Source organism: Poromitra crassiceps (assembly GCF_964638095.1).
Source record: "Poromitra crassiceps genome assembly, chromosome: 11".
In the NCBI taxonomy this organism is placed as follows: Eukaryota; Metazoa; Chordata; class Actinopteri; order Beryciformes; family Melamphaidae; genus Poromitra; species Poromitra crassiceps.
The window spans coordinates 22475753-22496578 of record NC_139643.1 but is presented as its reverse complement, the minus strand read 5'-3'; the positions used below and the strand labels follow the sequence as shown (position 1 = coordinate 22496578).

Below are 20826 nucleotides of genomic sequence, written 5' to 3'. Positions count from 1 at the left end.
GTGATCTAACCCCCCAATTCCAACCCTTTGATGCTGAGTGCCAAGCAGGGAGGCAAACGGGTCCCATTTTTATAGTCTTTGGTATGACTCGGCCGGGGATCAAACTCACGACCTCCCAGTCTCAGGGCGGACACTCAGACCACAAGGCCACTGAGCTGATAACTAAATGGTCAGGTCAGCGTGGAGATACAATCTCTCCACCTACATAGCCCTCGGACCCCGTGGTCTCCTCCCAGCTGGACATGCCTGGAACACCTCCCTAGGGAGGTGACCAGGCGGCATCCTTACCAGATGCCCAAACCAGCTCCTTTCTATACAAAGGAGCAGCGGCTCTACTCTGAGTCCAATGACAGATGACGGATCACCTTATCCCTAAGGGAGATGCCAGCCACCCTCCTGAGAAAACCTATTCCGGCTGCTTGTATCGAAGATCTAGCTCTTTCTGTCATGACCCATCCTTCATGACCATAGGTGAGGGTAGGAACGAAGATGGACCTCTAGATCGAGAGCTTTGCCTTCTGGTTCAGCTCTCTTTTGGTCACAATGTTGGTGGGGAAAGCGCTACACATAAAGCCCAAGCTTAATGCAACAAGTTCATGCCCCTTCTCTGAGGGTTGTCAAAGGGTCTCATGTAGGAGATCATAGGACATCATCATGTAGGACATCAGTAACTGAAGTTGCATTATGCTACATGAGGCAGGCAGAGGGAAGTGGGCTCACCAAAAAAAGTAAATTACAACATCACAAAATAGCTCCTGGATGAATGATCATAGACTGATCAGATCTAATTTAAGTTTTCCTTCAACAACTGCAACCTAAAACCAAAACGCTATGCATTATGCAGCACGCTCCTATATGTTAGCTAATCTCCAGCAGTTTTCCAACTTGTTAAGGATCTCCAGAAAAACACATCTTATACCTCAAACCCCCCATTTAATACAGACACTGATGGTCTGTTTGCAGGGAATCCATTTACACATTCTCTCCTCTTGGCTCATTTTCATTAACGTGACTGCTGGAAGAGCTGGAAGCAGGTTTGAGAAGCAGAAGCACCTGGAGACCAAACCAGCCAACGTGTTCATCTGAGAGGGCCAACATCTGACTCCAATAAGCCCCCTGCTTCAGGCAAGAGATGCACCTCTTTATGAGAACTATTTCAATGACATGTTCCCATCAGAATCTAACGTAGAACACAATGTGCTCCCAACTCTTCTTTATATGGGCAAGGCAACATGTGAGAATATTAGACAAATACACAGTTTACCCTGTTTACAAGTGTAAGCACAATCTAATCCTAAAGGAATATAGTAATATCATCACCACCATCACCATCACCATCAGAGGAAATGAGACAATAATTAGGAAAATAACTCTGTGCCAGTCATTTATAAGTCAATATGCTAAATTAAAAACCACAAATCATAACATTCCCATATTCCTAAAATATTCCTATATGAACTTACAGTCTGTCTGGTAGGCTACTCAATGGCCACCTTATCATCCTCAGGAATATTAGGAATAGGAATGTTGTGATTTGTGGCTTTTCTATGAATTTCAGCATGGGCCTATATTGACTCTCTTTCTGGGTTATTTTCCTAATTATTTTCTCATTTCCTCTGATGATGATGGTATGACACCTCAGACATGGCATTAGGTATATAGTAGCCTATAGGCTAACCGTTAACCGTCCAGCCTGTTTACCTTCACCTCCCCCAGGTCAACAACAGGCGCATGTGTCGCTGTTGACACTGAGCTGGCCCGGATATTAATCACGGTGTGTTCACTCAAACAGCACGGCCTCTGCTAAGAATATCCCGGGTGGGGAGGGTTCTTATGTAATGTCCTCTCTTGCTTCCAAATGCAACTTCAAATGATTTGATGCGATCATGCGAGGCAAAGTGCAGCAGCTCCTCTGTCTGTCACTGGTCGATACGGCGACAGCAACTCTGCAAGAGCGCTGCCCCAAGAAGACACTTCAGCCGTCCACATCAAACCACAATAAAGCAATATATAGCCAATGTCATGGTCATTAAACAACAAAACTGGCACGATCTTACCGTACCAAATTTCCCAGTAGCATGTTCCAAATAGCGAATCCACTTTGTGCATGTGATGCCGCCTAAAAAAACACAAGAAATGTTGGGGATAAGGTCCGATAGCAGCTCCTCTGTGCGCCTCTCCAAATCGATGGCGCAGAGAGAGAGAGAGCGCGCATGGGGTCCAGCACTCACTCACTCACTCTCACTCTATCTCTCTCTCTCTCTCTCTCTCTCTCTCTCTCTCTCTCTCTCTCTCTCTCTCTCTCTCTCTCTCTCTCTCTCTCTCTCTCTCTCTCTTCTCTCCAGTTGTTTGCCTTTGCCTCTGGCCAATAGCATGCAGTAATGGTAACAGCTGCGCTCTGGTACAATAGTGCGTCGGGGTGACGGTCGCTCGGGAGTCCAGCACAGTCAGCACTGCACTGATTACTCACTCCTACGCAACACAGAGAGAGAGAGAGAGAGAGAGAGAGAGAGAGAGAGAGAGAGAGAGAGAGAGAGAGAGAGAGAGAGAGAGAGAGAGAGAGAGAGAGAGAGAGAGAGAGGAGAGACAGACAGACAGACAGGCAGACAGACAGACAGACAGACAGACACACACACACACACACACACACACACACACACACAGACAGACACAGAGGCAGACAGGCAGACAGACAGACACACAGACAGACAGACAGACAGACAGACAGACAGACAGATAGATAGATCTATCTATCTATCTATAGATCTATAGATAGATAGATAGATACTGTAGATAGATAGATAGATAGATAGATAGATAGATAGATAGATAGATAGATAGATAGATAGGTAGATGATAGATAGAAAGTTAAAGTTTGTCAAGTGATAGTCTATATCCAAACAAAGAGGATGACCTTTTAATAAAGAATTGTAAAGAGCTTTTTCATTATTAGATGTCCTGTATAGCTTTAAAATTGAATAAGTAACATTTACAGTAAATACAAAATAACACTGCTGATCCATGTTTATTTTTATTATTATTATTATGTCTTGTTTTAATGTTGTTCATTGATGTTAGTTGGATCTAGTGAGACACATCTTCTTCGAGGCATGTTTGTGATGTCTTTACCCTGCTAGCCGGGCGCTTCTGGCTCATACGAACGCATTAGCGCCCGGCGAACATCACGCATTTTCCCATTTTACACTGTGACATTTTCACGTCTAGGTCTAAATGCCGGCTCCTACCTGAGTCTTCACGTGAAGTGAAGACGCTATCCGATGTAAAACATCCTCTTCTTTTAATGACACCTAGTTGTTGCATCCAAATGTTTGCATAAAATCCACTTTTCTGTCTCTCAAAAACCGAAAAGCATTTATCTGGCGCACCGCTTCTTCTTCTTCTCTGATCTGAAGCAACCCGGAACAACGACTTCCGGGTTGCTCGAGGTGCTCCAGATAAATGCTTTTCGGTTTTTGAGAGACAGAAAAGTGGATTTTATGCAAACATTTGGATGCAACAACTAGGTGTCATGTGAAGACACGTGAGGACTCAGGTAGGAGCCGGCATTTAGACCTAGACGTGAAAATGTCACAGTGTAAAATGGGAAAATGCGTGACGTTCGCCGGGCGCTAATGCGCTCGTATGAGCCAGAAGCGCCCGGCTAGCGGGGTAAGTGATGTCTATACAAACCTGAACTTGAACATGTGTTTTCCAACACACTCCCAAAGCACAACTGGTGACAGATTGAATAAATGCACTATAATTGCTTGTCATCCAAAGAGGCCCATTCAACACATATTGGCTATCCAGTCAGTCACATGGGCCCGGGGTGAGCCAATGAGAGAAGAGAGGATCAACTTGCCCGCTCCAATCAAAGCTCTTCTTGATGCCCTCAGGCTGCAGACTATTGGGCAAGCAGGTTAAAAGCAGGAAGAAAGTCTGCACTACCAGATAAATACAAGTTATGTGTGATAAGCCCTCTCTCTCTCTCTAAGTGGCCGTTCACACCATACGCCAAAGCAACGCTTAACCTAAGCTCAACCTACGCTGAACCCACACGTTTCATTTAGTGCGTCCTTGTTAACAGGCGAGGCCGTTCACACCACCCACGCGCATGTCACACTGAAGCCACACTCGCGGCTTGCTCAAGCGATCGTTCAGGATTCAGTCCTATTTTGTAAGCGTGACGCGTGAAGCCACCATGCATGAAGTGAATGGAGGGCGGAGGGGGCTGGTGGAGCAGCTCTGAGCCCGGTGCTGAGGAAAGGAGAGTGTTTGGTGTGAATGGTTAGGAGGAAAGGAGAGTGTCTGGTGTGAACGGTTAGGAGGAAAGGAGAGTGTCTGGTGTGAACGGTTAGGTGTGAGCTCACGTTCAGCGTGAGTCAAGCATCAGTTCTGCCTATGGTGTGAACAAAGCCTTATCTCCATCAGTGCAGCAAATACATTCACTTTCAGATTTCCATGTCGACTGCCAACGCGTCTTTTTTGTCAAACTAATTAAATGGGGAATTAGAAATTAGAAATCAACATTTTTTAAAGCTTGTGAGTTTCCCCCTCTGCTGGCCTTTTGTTGACTAATGTTCCAATGCAAAGAGAAGAGTTACCTAACGTCACCACTGTCCAAGGCTGCACACTCACAGGCCGTCCTGCGGGTGGTGAGTCACCCACGTCGCTGCCTCAGTGTCTCAGGAACAACAGCATTTTCATAAACCTTCACGAGGAAAAAGAAAACTAGGCTGGAAAGACAGCAGAGAGCAGAGAGTCTGGATCAGTATCTGATCTCAGGTAAAGACTGCAGAGAGCAGAGTCTGGATCAGTATCTGATCTCAGGTAGACAGCAGAGTCTGGATCAGTATCTGATCTCAGGCAGAGAGCAGAGAGTCTGGATCAGTATCTGCTCTCAGGTAGACAGCAGAGTCTGGATCAGGATCTGATCTCAGGCAGAGAGCAGAGAGTCTGGATCAGTATCTGATCTCAGGTAGACAGCAGAGTCTGGATCAGTATCTGATCTCAGGTAAAGACAGCAGAGAGCAGAGAGTCTGGATCAGTATCTGATCTCAGGTAAAGACTGCAGAGAGCAGATAGTCTGGATCAGTATCTGATCTCAGGTATAGAGCAGATAGTCTGGATCAGTATCTGATCTCAGGTAGACAGCAGAGAGTCTGGATCAGTATCTGATCTCAGGTAGACAGCAGAGAGCAGAGAGTCTGGATCAGTATCTGATCTCAGGTAGACAGCAGAGAGCAGAGAGTCTGGATCAGTATCTGATCTCAGGTAGACAGCAGAGTCTGGATCAGTATCTGCTCTCAGGTAGACAGCAGAGTCTGGATCAGTATCTGCTCTCAGGTAGACAGCAGAGTCTGGATCAGTATCTGCTCTCAGGTAGACAGCAGAGTCTGGATCAGTATCTGCTCTCAGGTAGAGAGCAGAGAGTCTGGATCAGTATCTGCTCTCAGGTAGACAGCAGAGAGCAGAGAGTCTGGATCAGTATCTGATCTCAGGTAGACAGCAGAGAGCAGAGAGTCTGGATCAGTATCTGATCTCAGGTAGACAGCAGAGTCTGGATCAGTATCTGCTCTCAGGTAGAGAGCTGAGAGTCTGGATCAGTATCTGATCTCAGGTAGACAGCAGAGTCTGGATCAGTATCTGCTCTCAGGTAGAGAGCAGAGAGTCTGGATCAGTATCTGCTCTCAGGTAGAGAGCTGAGAGTCTGGATCAGTATCTGATCTCAGGTAGAGAGCAGAGTCTGGATCAGTATCTGCTCTCAGGTAAAGACTGCAGAGAGCAGAGTCTGGATCAGTATCTGCTCTCAGGTAAAGACTGCAGAGAGCAGAGTCTGGATCAGTATCTGCTCTCAGGTAGAGAGCAGAGAGTCTGGATCAGTATCTGCTCTCAGGTAGAGAGCAGATAGTCTGGATCAGTATCTGATCTCAGGTAGAGAGCAGAGAGTCTGGATCAGTATCTGATCTCAGGTAGAGAGCAGAGAGTCTGGATCAGTATCTGATCTCAGGTAGAGAGCAGAGAGTCTGGATCAGTATCTGATCTCAGGTAGACAGCAGAGTCTGGATCAGTATCTGCTCTCAGGTAGAGAGCAGAGAGTCTGGATCACTATCTGGTCTCGGTATAGAGAGCTGAGAGTCTGGATCAGTATCTGATCTCAGGTAGACAGCAGAGTCTGGATCAATATCTGCTCTCAGGTAGAGAGCAGATAGTCTGGATCAGTATGTGCTCTCAGGTAGAGAGCAGAGTCTGGATCAGTATCTGATCTCAGGTAAAGACTACAGAGAGCAGAGTCTGGATCAGTATCTGATCTCAGGTAGACAGGTGCGAGGCCTGCTGTGATGCATATCTGCTGTGTGAGTTTACAAACCAATAGCACAGCAGGTCACCACATCACAGCTCCTAGCCGCCATCAAACACGACCGCCACCCGGAGCTGCTCAGAGGCCCACACGCTCGCAGACATCCTGAGGCTGTTCTTCTCCTCCGGGGCTCAGGAACATTTTGTTAAGGAAATCTCCCGGCTTTGAAACTGATCTGAATGTCCTCTGCCTGGGGACACCGCCTCAACTTACAGACCACACACATACATAAACACACAGACACACACACACACACACTCACACACACACACACACACACACACACACAGCGGCACACACACACAGCGGCACACACACACACACACACACACACACACAGCGGCACACACAGCGGCACACACACACACACACACACACACACACACACACACACAGAGGCACACACATACATAAAGACACACACACACAAACAGAGGCACACACACACACACACACACACACACACACACACACACACACACACAAATATAAATATCTGACAATGGAGCTTCATTCATGGTGCTGGGTGAGTCGAAGGTGAGTGACAAAGCAGAAAGACACACACACACACAAACGCACACAGCCCCTGGCACAGATTAGCCACGAAGCGATGTGATTGGCCACCTGGGGCAACGCTTAGCTTCTTGATCCTGACAGGAAGTCAGACTGCGGCTTGAGTTTCAGCACCTGGACTCTGAGCTCATGACCCACACACTGCCCACACACACACACACACACACACACACACACACACACACACACACACACACACACACACACACACACACACACACACACACACACACACTATGTGAAAAGGTTTTCAACACTTTTTCAATAACTTTTCAATACCTGTACTTTGGGACAGTCGGTTATTATAGTTTGGGAATTTTCATTATTTATTTTTAAATTTTGTTGCCAATTTTTCTTTGAATATCAGTTTAGTTTTAGTTACTTTTGGGTGCGGGTTTATTTGTTACAAATGTTTAATTTTTATTATATATTTTCAGTTCTAGTTTTCTGATTTTCTGATGGTTAGGGCTGGTATTGCTTTACAGGAGTAATGATAGAAGTTCAGAAAATGTATTTTTGCAACAGGTGTGGTGCTTTTCCAACAATAAACCAAAACATATTTTGAAAATGTATTGAAATGATTTTTCAATCAGCTTTATTTTTATTTATTTTGTAATTTGTGGTATTTTGGTTTTCCATAATCTTTACGTAAAACAGGACATCAAGGCAAATGTCCTGCTTCTGCTACAAAGTGCATTTTTGTTACAAATGTCCCCAATATTGACATCCTGTCAGGGTCTCTAACTTCATCCTGGATCAAGAGACATGTGACCTCACCTGCTCGGAGGAGGACAAAGAGGAGAGAAGGACAAACTCTGTCTTTATTTTCTCATAGACGACACACCACACATGCACAGCAGTCAGTACACACACTCACACACACGCTGTTGGAGGCACCGTGAAATCTGTCCTCTGCATTTGACCCATCCTGGCTCATCCTCCTCCATGGTCAGGCCACTGGTGGTGGGCAGCTGCAGTGAGGCGCTCGGGGACCAACTTCCTCCAACCTGGTCAGATCTATTCTGTCATTGTGTTACTTCATAGAATCATAGTGAAAATAAATTACCCCTTTTTGCTGGGGACTCCCAAGGCCTCAGGTCCTTGGGGGGGTTCCTGTGAGAACCACTGCTTTGGGTTAGCTAGTTAGCGAGCTGAGCACAGATCAGTCAGATCAGATCAGATCAGATCAGTCAGATCAGATCAGTCAGATCAGATCAGTCAGATCAGATCAGTCCTGCTGACATTTGTGCATCGTAATTCAGGAGCGCTAATGTACTTTGGACGTTTGTAAATATTTGCCCCACACAACACACACAAGCACACACACACACACACACACACACACACACACACACACACAACACGCACGCACACGCATACTCACACACACACAAACAAGCAACACGCACGCACGCACGCATATACGTGGACACAAACACACAGAGCATGTTCCAATGTTCACATGATATTTTTTGGTTAAAATAAGTGTTAAATATCTCTTCCGAGAGCCATCATTGATATAGACTGCTGGTCAGTAACGTGGGTCTTCCAGTCCCTCCGATCTGCAGTTTGTGGAATCCTCTCTCCTGATTGGATAAAAATAGGATGTGATCCCAGAACATTAATCTTCTGCACACTGTAGAGCGGAGGATCCATGTTACTGACCAAACACTCGATAGTGATGGCTGTCTGAAAGTAGAGCGATTTCACACTTTAACTTTTTATTTAATTTTATTTAATTTTATTTAATTTAATTTTAATACCACTTACAGCACCTTTAATGGCCTAGTATATATGATCGTGCAGAATAACAGCCAGTAATAACTGCTTTATAAACAGCCAATATGCAACAAATATGCATTAAGCAGTAAATGAATGGGGAAAAGTTACCTCCACTTTCTTGGGAGAATGGAGTGAGAGGAGCAGGGCTTCTGCAGCTGTAACATTGGCGCCGTCTGCTGGTGAAAGCAGGGAGTGAAAGCTCTGTCATGGAGAATAGCACCAGTCATGCGTTGTGTTCAGCCGTGATGGACCGGTGACCTTCTGCCCAATGCATGCTGGGATACGGAGATAAGTGGGTAACAACAATTAATTACTGGATACATTGTAACACTGACCTTACATCTAGCTACACTCACACCAGGGACGTAGAAGGGGGGGGGGGGGGGGGGGGGGGGCACAGGGGACATGCCCCCCCCCCCCCCCACTTTTTAAGAAAGCAATATTGGACCCCTGTGTTTTACCGGTATGTCTGAAAAGCTTTTAATTAGTAATAAGTGTGAGTAGTAAGTGTGTGTGTGTGTGTGTGTGTGTGTGTGTGTGTGTGTGTGTGTGTGTGTGTGTGTGTGTGTGTGTGTGAGAACATGTACAAAACTAATGCACTGTGCCTGAGAGATAAACGAGTAATTCCTCAAGACCTCTCTCCAATTGTATTTTAGCTGCTAGATGACTATAGAATCTATAGAAGGTCAAGACTAGTTTTGTTTCCGGGTTCACGACCTCTCATTGTTTAACTCTGTTTACTACAGCCATGCATAACATAGTCTATACTAGTGTTAATTTCGTTAACGAAAACTATGACGAAATATGCTCGTCAACGCCCTTTTTTCCCATGACTAAGACGAGACGATGACGAGACGATACCCACGTGATTAAACACTAACTGTGACGATATCAACATCCAATATCGTTGACAAAAAAAGACGAGACGAAAATGTAGTTCACCAAATAAAAACTGTGCCAAAATCTGTCTTTTTTTTCGTTGACGAAAAAGGAGGAGACGAAATATTTTAACGTTAATCGTTCATCTGTTTCCTGTGCTGCGCACACCAGTGTCAATATAAGGAAACATTGCTGCCAATCATCACAGCTGCACGCAGTCAGGACAGAGGAGGTCTCGTCACCTGTTTTAGCCTCCATGGTTTTAGCTTGTTTTTAATGGTCTCGATTTTAACCTACTTGTTTTAGCACTCGATATGCTTGGGAGGAAGAAACGGCTGGATATCTGGGTTTATTTCCGTTAGAATGATGCAGAGAAAAAAACTGAATGCGTTGCTGTATCACGAAGCCGTGTCTCCATAAAATAGCAGGGAAAAACACTACAAACTTGAAGAGACACATCAAGTGTTACCACAAAGAGATTGAGGTAAGCCAACTAACGTTACTAATGCGGTGGTTTTGCACGTAGGCTGTGTTTTATACTATTAACGTTAGCCAAGCCAACTCATTAACGAATTAACTTGTGAAGGAGCTTAAAATGAGCAGCGAAGGCAACTTAGCATTCAGTATAGTGCTAGCGTTAGCATCTCTCAACAGCGGGGCCGGGCTTTCCTAGTGACAAAAGGCCCAGCCAGCAAGCTAACAAGCTAAAGTTAGCTAGCTTAACTTGTATCAATGCTACACTGTGCAGTTGGTGTTTCTATCGGGTGGGGGTTGCCGTTGCCTAAAGATGTTTAGAACTGTGTGAGAGCGAGGGAGAGAGAAAAGCGTGTGTCTGTAAAATAGTGTGTGTGCGTGTAACACTATTTTACAGACGCATACATTTTCTCTCTCCCTCGCTCTCACACACCGTTCTAAACATCTTAATTTGAATAAGAATTAAAAGACAGCAATGATTTACTTATGTATAATACTTAGTGCAATACTTGATTTTCTTGATGTTGCATCTGTCCTGTCCTGACATTGTATTTATTCCTGTCCCAGCTTTCAGATAAACCCCTGGTATACCAGCCACCCAAGAAAGAGCAGAGGCCAGCTATCGCTGGGGCTTTGCTATCCCACACAACCTACAAACCAGACTCACAAGAACAACGTTCCAAAGAAGAGGCAATAGCTCAGTGGATAGGTCGCACAGCCCTCCCTCCACGGACAGTGGAGGATGAGGATTTTGTCATGATGATCCAAAAAATAGATAGAAGGCTCACAGTGCCAAAAGAAAATGACAAACCTTGTGGACAAAATGTACCTGCCTGAAAAGGAAAAATTCAAACACAGACTGTCCATGGCACGCAAAATAACTATTGGTTTAGATATATGGACTAAAAAGGGGCTCACAGCATCCATGATTATTTTCTATAGACTGTTTTCACCAGAGCACAACCCCACAGCACTTCCTTTTTCTCAGCATTCGGCAAACGGCAGAAATATTCACTCGACATCGTTACTTTTGTTTTCGCCGCTCAGCTGTATAGACGGTTTTCACGGAATGGTCAGTCCTGCACTTGAATGTTTTTTTTTCTTTTATGTCCATAGCAAACACTGCAACAGGAAGTGAGCGGGGGTTCAATTTAGAATGTTTTTGTTGTGAAGTTAAAACCGTCTATATTGTACCTTTTATACAGATGTATATGACAGCAATTTGTGTGTGTGTGTGTGTGTACACACTACACTATCATGGATTGTTGAATCATGTTGGTTCAAAAATAAATCTGCACATCACATTTTCCATGTCCAGTGGTCTTAATCATTCAAAATGTTTTTATCAGAAGGATAAGATAAAATATTGGTTTTGGTAGACTAAAATAGTTTGACTAAGATACGACTAAAATGTTAACAGTTTTTGTTGACTAAAACTAGACTAAGATAGTTATTGTTTTCTTGGACTAAGATAAGACTAAAATGCTCAGACTTTTAGTCGACTAAAGTTGACTAAATAAAAACAGAATGAGGTTGACTAAATGTGATAAAAACTGACTATGACATTTTGAAACTGGACTAAGACTAAGACTAAATTCAAAAATTGCTGCCAAAATTAACACTAGTCTATACCGCTATCTTCTGACAAAAATACACATTGCGTAGCCTATACAGTATAATATTTTAATATATTGATATATTGATGGAAACACGCCTAATTAATTCCCATTTCCAATTTCCAGAGAGATTTCCAAAGTTTGCTTAAAATTCGCTTGACATTGAAATGCAGACCCGACCAGTGTGAATGTGTGTAACTGTGTTCATGTGAGGCAGGTCACTGTTGAAGAGGAAGCCACTGTACTATGAGCTGGGTCATTCATGGATGAGTGAAGGTTAGAAGAATGTTGTTTTCTTGGTGTCGTCAGCTGTTTGTTGCACTGTGACTCATGCTGCTATCTCAGGTGTGACGGGACAAAAGCTCTGACACAGGATCGATCAGGAACAACAACACTGATCGATCAGCTGTGAACTGAATGTGCTCAGCGTTTACGAATGCTCTGGATTCTTCCCTGCAGATAGAAAGTGGATTTATCAGACGTTTGCGTTTGCTGCTGTTGTTGTTGTTGTTGTTGTTGTTATTGTTGTTGATGTTGATGTTGATGACGACGACAGCATCGGCATATTTCTCTGTTGGAAAACGACAACGTTGGTCGATTTTCAAAGGGGTTCAAATGACCGATGTTTACGAATGTGACCTTTTGTGGTCGTCTGAGTAACTGCATGCGTGCAGTGCGTACGCCAGAGTCGAGGAGCTGTAACCAGGAAGTAGCGGCGGCTCTATGAGGCCATTTACACCTGGCACTAACATCCGTTTTCTGTGATCAGTTTTTCTGCTGCTCTACGCTATGGTGCTTGACTGATCCGATCGCAACGGATTCCAATGTGGACACTGGAGACACATTAATACCAGGTGTATGTAATCAGGGTTCATGTGGTCACGCACTATCCAATTGCAATCCAATCCCCCAAAAACACATTTGAATGCCAGGTGTAAAGGGGGTCTGTGACATGTATAATGTTAATGTTCACGTATCTAGAAACGTGATGTGCAATGTAGTTAGGAAATGTTCGTATCCTACGTATCCGTGGTTTGCCGAAATGTACAATGACTAGGGGCTAGACAGTCACAGAACCAGCTCCAGTCACAGAACCAGCTCCAGTCACAGAACCAGCTGCTGGCTGTATGAGGTAGTTACTACCTCATAAGCCCTTTTCCCACATGCGCTTTGTACCGCAAAATGACCGGAACGTGGTCTAATGCCTGCACGTGCCGGTATAAGCGCGACCCCGTCATCGCGGCGATTTCACCAGTTTGGAGCCAGTCAGAAGAGCGGTATGCGCGATAGCGGACTCAAGTAGAGAACGGGTCCAGTCATTTCCCGCGACACTCTCATGGGCGAGGTGTACACACGTTGCTTAATGTTCCAGCGGGCATAATCTAATCATTCGCGCACATTAAAGCAAACTGGCGAAATTATCTTGTGATAATAAGAGCAGTAGCCTATGTCAGCTTCATGTGTGGGTGTGCTGATTTTCCCCTCTCTCCTCTCTGCTGCCTGCTCGTCCTCCTCCTTCAGTGACAGCCCGACAGGGACACAGACGAAGCAAATGCACGAAGCGAAATGTGGAAGTATTTTGCTTACGTTGCCGACAGTGAAGGCAAGCCCGGACACATCAAACGAAGCCAGTCTGTAAAAAGTGCTTCAACGCGACGCAGGTGAACGGATAAACAAGCAAACTTATTTCACCATCAAGAGTTTTGCCGACACGTCACTCCCCACCCGCTCTGCAGTGCCGCCCCGCCCCCCAACATACAGGCAAATTCGCTGCTAGATTCCCATATGCGCGAGCCGAAGTGTGAAGGGAAATGTCCGATATTGACTTACAGGTAATTTTCCGGTACGCATGTGGGAAAACGGCTATACAAACCCACATCAAAAAATCACAACTATCCCTTTAAGAGAATGAGACCCACAGAACATTTAGTCAAGTGGGTCCAAACTATTGACTGGTATGTTAGTGTGTATATGTGTATACTATGATTATGATTATGATTATAATTATTCTAATAGTGAGGAACCTCTGACATGCAGTGTGCCTCTTTGTCCCTTCACCCCCCCCCCCCTCCTCCCCCCTCCTCCCTGCTGAGGGTCAATCTGTTTGTTCAACGGTTTAATATTTAGCTTAGCTTTTTTTAGCTACGTTATGCTGGATGACTACCCTCGCTTTCATGTCTGCCAAAACACACACACACACACACACACACACACACACACACACACACACAGACGCACGCACGCACACACGCACACACACACACACACGCACGCACGCGCGCGCGCACACACACACACACACACGTGCACACATACGTTTAACTGACCAGCTGATTACGTAGACTCAGCTGTCATCTGGGCTCTGCACATTCGTTCAGTCAGTGCTACAGGACTGACTGACTTACAATGCCTGTATGTCTGACTGACTGTCTGACTGACTGACTGACTGACTGACTGACTATATGAGAAGGTGAAGGTTTTCTTCTGTCCTCTGAACATTTGGATCAAGGACAGAGGAAGGATGGGACCTCGCACAGCTGGTAAGAGCTGCTTCTGCTCCTTTTCAAACATCCACATCATTCTGCTTTTAGGTGGATTTACAAAAAGTACAAGTAGGCCTGTATAAATAGAGATGGTGATAATGACTCAATGTTATTATTTATCTTCTTTCTGTGTATAAATAGAGACGGGTGATAATAACTCAATGTTATTATTTATCTTCTGTCTGTGGAATCATGTGTTGATATAGAAAAGTCTGCTGTCTGAACTGATGATATTTTATTTAAAAACTGAGGCATGGGGGGATTATTATTCAAAAATGCCAGTCTTACATCACGACTAACATTACCATTCAATTCAATGGGATGAACATTAATCTGATTATACGTTATGACGTGATTTTGCATAAGTGAGCGATATTGTGATATACTATATCGATATTGGGGGGAAATCCTTTTGATTATTGTGATGTTGATGAGCCATATCGCCCAGCTCGAGTACAAAATATATTGGAATTACACTGAATCATATTGTGATGATATGAAGATATTTTAATATTGTGACGCACATTTCTGCTGTCCAAATTCATGATAGCAAACAGATTTTACTTAAAAACTCAAAACTCAAACTAAAATGAGGCACGTAGGAATATTATTATTAGTTTTGTTTGACACCACATACAACACTAGAATTCAGTTCAATGAGATGAACATTAATGTGATTTTGCATACATGAACCTATCGTGATCTATATTGAGAAAAATCCTCATGGTTATCATATCGAATCAATCTCGTCCAGCCCTAATTTGAGGAATTTCATTGACGCCTTCATCCAGAGTGACAATGAGCGCAGCAGCTCTCTATTCCTAAATACATGATCAATATTACAGTTGACAATAGTGTACACTGTAACAAAGTGTCAGGGAGAGCAGTGATAACGACACTTTAGATACACTGTAACAAAGTGTCAGGGAGAGCAGTGATAACAACACTTTAAAGGAGAACTTACCTCCAAAACACTTTTTTTCAGCTTTTAACCAATATATATGACTTTGGGGGTGATGTGTGAAGAATTCTGGTCAAAATTTCCACATTTGACACCAAACTGTTGCCATTTTACCATTTGTATCATTTTTCAGCAGCATATCTGGCATAAGCGCCCTCTAAGGGTGGAACACTGCTTTTTTTTTTCTCAAATGAATGGGATATTTGACACGTCGTGACGTCACGGTGAACCAAAGACTATGGGATTTCAAGATAGTTACTCCACTACTCCCCCTGTACCCTTTCGGCTCCTCACAACTCCAAGCCTATTCCCATGATGTCACTTGACCTGTTCATTTATTACAATCGCCTGTTATTTTCCTACCAACTCCTATGTAACACAATACTATCAATAAACGCCACTATAATCATAAAAGGAAGGACATGACATTGTGTTGCTGTAAAATCATTCCCAACCTTTTATAAATCTCCAAAACAGCAACTTTTCAGGAAGTTTGCTCTTAAAATACTGAACCAAACGTCGTCGAAGTTGGCACATGTCTTAATTATACTGCCCTGCAAAGCTAAAAGGGGGTAACTCAATTTTTGTCAAAAATGAGTTTTTGTCATTTTTGGAACATTGAAGATCTGCTTTATCATGTGGAAAAATATCTTGAGTCAATTGTGTTGTTTTTTGGAGAAAATAGGCGGTCATATTTACAGTAACTTCCAAAAGCCCTAGAAAAGCCAAGCAAGACTAAGGTAACATCAGTTACGGTTGGTTTGGTTTGACTGCACTCTGAATGCTCTGCCCTGCAACGCAAAAAGGGGGTAACTCACCAGTATGCACAGGTTGAGTTGAGGTATGAGTTACATTACTGGGCAGGCCTAATGCCATGATTGTGACATCGGACCAATTACCACCCCCACCCACACAGACACCCACACCACCCACATTAACTCCCAAGGTTGCCAGCTCATATGGCATTAACCCCCTAACCCTTATACATTAACCCGCGAGGCACCTCATATGACATTAACCCCCGAGGCACCAGCTCATACCACATTTACCCCCGAGGCTCCAGCTCGTACAACATTATCCCCAGAGACGGCAACTTATATGACATTAACCCCCGAGGCGCCAGCTCATACGACATTAACCCCCGAGGTGCCAGCTCATACCACATTAACCCTGATGCGCCAGCTCATACAAATTTAACCCCTGTGGTGCCAGCTCGTACAACATTAACCCCCGAGGCGCCAGCTCATACCACATTAACCCCAGAGGCACTGCTCATATGAAATTAACCCCCGGAGGGGCCAGCTTATACAACATTAACCCCCGAGGCGTCGCTCATATGAAATTAACCCCAGAGGTACCAGCTGATACAACATTAACCACCGAGGCGCCAGCTCATATGACATTAACCCCTGAGGTACCAGCTCATACAACATTAACCCCCGAGGTGCCGCTCATATAAAATTAACCCCAGAGGTGCCAGCTCATACGGCATTATCCCCAGAGGTGCCAGCTCATACAACATTAACCCTCCAGGTACCAGCTCATACAACATTAACCCCAGAGGCGCCGCACATATGAAATTAACCCCAGAGGTGCCAGCTCATATGACATTAACCCCCGAGGCACCAGCTCATATGACATTAGCCACTGAGCTACCAGGTCATACAACATTAACCCCCGAGGCGCCAGCTCATATGACATTAACCCCTGAGGTACCAGCTCATACAACATTAACCCCCGAGGTGCCACTCATATGAAATTAACCCCAGATGTGCCAGCTCATACGACATCAACCCCCGAGGAGCCAGCTCATATGACATTAACCCCCGAGGCGCCAACACACAGAAACACAACGGGCCAACAAGACTCCCACCAAACTAGGCTTGAAGGATGTGTAGCGGCCTGATAATCTAGTTATATTATATTTATACGTATATTATATTAAGCGTAATTGTGTCATGAACATGAGACTTCATGTCTATGTTATCATTATTATCATATATACTGGTTTTATATAGTGATAAGCAACCAAGTGAAGGATCAAATTGAAGTTACTGTCTTTTTGCTTGGTATCACCCCTTATTATTTTGCAGACAATGCAAAGCCAGAGTAAGTTAACTTCCAAATAAGGGTCAAAGGTCAAGTTTGAGCTAAAAAAAATTATGTAGATAAATAACTACATTAAATAAACAAATAATTAACACATTTCCAGTTTTCTTCCTACAATACATTTGGCTGGACAACAACAAAACTTTAAAGTCATTTTTCTCAGTTCTACACTCTGGCGAGTTACCCCCTTTTAGCTTTGCAGGGCAGTATAGTTAGTTTCCCGCTGAATGTGTCATTACTTTATTAATATCTTACCTGGATAAGCTCGAATGATGATGTTTATATTATCAGTCCGACTTGGAAGCACTTTCTCCCGGCCAGGAGAGAGTCTGCTCTCATGCACCCGCGGGGGCGCGCGCAGCAGCAGCAGTAGTACGCAGCAGTGCTGAGCTCATGAGAGGCGGGGGCTTTTGCATGGGAACAGTCTGACATTTCCGCAAACAAATATCGTCGCAGTTTAGCGCACATGTAAAATATAACGCTATACTACGACGTGACAACGTGACAAAGCTGGTCTAAACACATCGGCTACTATCATATCGTCACTGTGTACAAGCAACGCCAACTTTTCAGGAAATGAAGTCAGCAGAGCAGAGGGACTGGCGACTGGGGACTGGAGCAGCACACTCTCTGTCTGTGTGTGTGTGCTCCTCGGGGGGATTTGCATGGGAACAGTCTGACATTTTCGCAAACAAATCTCGTGCAGTTTAGCGCACATGTAAAATATAACGCTATACTACGACGTGACAACGTGACAAAGCTTCTCTAAACACATCGGCTACTATCATATATTTCCCTGCATCCCTCCTACTGAGATTATATCGGTATTGAGTTTAGACAGACTGAATGGGCTGACGAGGAGAAGAGCTCTGCCCTGCGCTGCCTCCTGCGCCCTGAGAGGAAAAATCAGAGGTGCTGTAACTTTTAACAAGAATCACGAAAAGCCCCAAAACGCAAATAAAAAACGGATTTCATTGCGCGGTTTATCTCTAGTTAGACGAGGGAATGACGTGGAGAAATATCGCATTGTGTTACCCCAGAGCGGGGGGTTTGTCGGACTTTGTCCTATTGTGCGGTGTGCTGCGGTAAACGAGCCTCGCCTCACTTTGCTCTCCTAACGTAGTTAGACACGCTGCCATAGAGATACATGCAGAAAAATAATTAAATTTCTAGTTCGCCACTGAATTACCAAATTGATATAACTTTCAACCATTTTAAGCAACGCTGTTTCCATACAGACCACCAGCGTTGGCTAGTTGTTGATATTTATAAAGATATTGCCCCTCTCAAATAAATTATTTTTGAGGCGGTAGGCAAACTGTAATGGCGTCGATTTCCGAAAAAAAATCTTGACTTGAACACAGCCAAAGAGTTTAGTATAGACAAGAGCATATGTCATTTCTTGGTTTTTTCCATAGGTATTTTCAAATCACTGTTCTGATACATATCTAGGGGGTAAGTCCTCCTTTAAAGTGTTGTTATCACTGCTCTCCCTGACACTTTGTTACAGTGTATCTAAAGTGTCTAGTGTTGTTATGTATCTAAGTGCAGTAACTATGAAGCAGCTGAGACAGACTATCTGCATCAGGAAGTGTTGTTGGTATTCTGGGACAGAGGCCGTGAAACGTTTAATCAAACTTCAAACAAACGTACAGTCAGGTTTTATTAAACCAGTTCATTATGTGGACGTATGAGGTCAACTAATCCCATATGACCCTGTTAAAAGAGTGTGTGTGTGTGTGTGTGTGTGTGTGTGTGTGTGTGTGTGTGTGTGTGTGTGTGTGTGTGGTGGGGGGGGGGGGTTACAATCATGAAAATGATACATGCATCATCTACGACTATCCTACTATTGTAACAGAAACAGAACACGCTGCGCACTCTCCTTCCTAGCTTGCCATGCCTCATCCTCGTCGTCCTTCCCCTCCTCCTCCTCCTCATCGCTCATTTCTACCGTACCTCAGTGATTTTCCTCGCCTGCTTCGTGGGCTCGCAGACGCAGCTCGGCTGCTGCACAGCTCGCCTGCCGTCCGTCCTCGCCTGCCCGACTGGCCTGTTGAGCAATTGTGCTCCCCGGTGTGCCACCCCACACCATCCCGCTCCTCCAATTATAGGGTGGTGAGATTGGAGAGCAGTGTGTGTGTGTGTGTGTGTGTGTGTGTGTGTGTGTGTGTGTGTGTGTGTGTGTGTGTCTGATCGCCTCCACAATTTGCCGAAATGCTTTTCAGGGGTCTGGAATGAATCTGGTGTGGAAAAAATGTGTGCATGGGAGGCGCTACAGCGATATTTTTACGTTAACCAATCACAGCTCATGCTGCTATGACATCACTGATGAGGTCATAAATCACAGATGATTATTACAGCTCGGGTAATGACATTGTGACATGACATCACTGATGACATCACAATTCATTGTTAACAGTCACTGTGCGTTATATGATGTGACTGATAGCAGAGCTGTTACTGTTAAAGTCGAACTGAACCTGTTTGTCATGTGCATAATGAGTCCGTTTCAGACTGAAAACATAGTTTGTCTAAGATGACAGGTTGAGAGGCGGGTCATAGTATCATGTCGATGATTTGGCCAATCCTGGCGTGTTCCGCCTCCAAATCGAGTGGGATTCAGTGTGTTGTGGCGCTCCCCTCGGGAAGAGCCTTTTGACGGGAGGAGTGGAGCTCAGCGACCCGCAGGCAGCCAGCTGCCTTCGTGTTGCCAAGCGGAGAGTGCAGCACGTCGGCCTGGAATCTGCGAGGTGCAACCCCTGACAACCAAGCTCTCGGATGCGCGCGCCATTATCGCTGCTGTAACGATACGATATCCCTGGAATGCGCGTTTTAACGAGCCAGTTACATTTCTTTGCATTCTAAGAGATTATAGTTTTTGTTTTTTGTTCATGTTTCTAACAATTGGCCAAGTTAGTAGTTAGTTTATGGGATAGGAATTCTGCCAGATGACAGGCACTAGGCGCCATTTTCGACTTCATTTGGAAGAGAAAATTATCCTGAAATGAAGATTTTATTGACAGCTGCATGTCGTGATATGATTGGTTGAAATTGGGTAGAAATTTGATAGTACTAGGTGACGTCAGCAAACTGTACATTACTGTTATCAATTAAATCTTGAAAAATGAACTTTTGATGTGAAAAAGTGTGAAAAACTAAAGAAATGAGATTGTTGTGATTTTGTTTGCATACATTATTAAATAGGTGCACTGCATACCCAGGTATTTGAACTAAAGAAAAGAAAAGTCATTTTTGGGTTCAGCTCAACTTTAACAGTCACTGTGCGTTATGATGAAACCAAATCATCTGTATATTTGCCACCATTCATTCGTCTGTTGACAGTGTGGAGCTGAAAGCAGGTCACAGCTGATATTAGATAATGTTTTCTATAGTGTCTGAGCTGTTGATTTATGTTATCTGTAGAAGCATCAGCTGTTTCAGTCGGTGTTTGATGACTTTATTTAGTTTATTTAATTTAGAAAAAGCACCGTGTGCAGTGACATGAATAATTAGGAAAATAAAGAGATG

The 20826-nt window shown here is 44.2% G+C and overlaps 1 pseudogene across 1 annotated transcript in view; it reads right to left on the bottom strand.

The window, feature by feature from the left end:
* LOC310785533 (autotaxin-like) overlaps positions 1–2080 on the bottom strand; it is a 131817-nt pseudogene extending 129737 nt beyond the window's left edge. The window contains exon 1 of the transcript XR_014554075.1: positions 2063–2080. The product of XR_014554075.1 is annotated as an autotaxin-like (transcript). The remainder of the gene's footprint in view (positions 1–2062) is intronic.
* Between the last annotated feature and the right edge of the window lie 18746 nt (positions 2081–20826).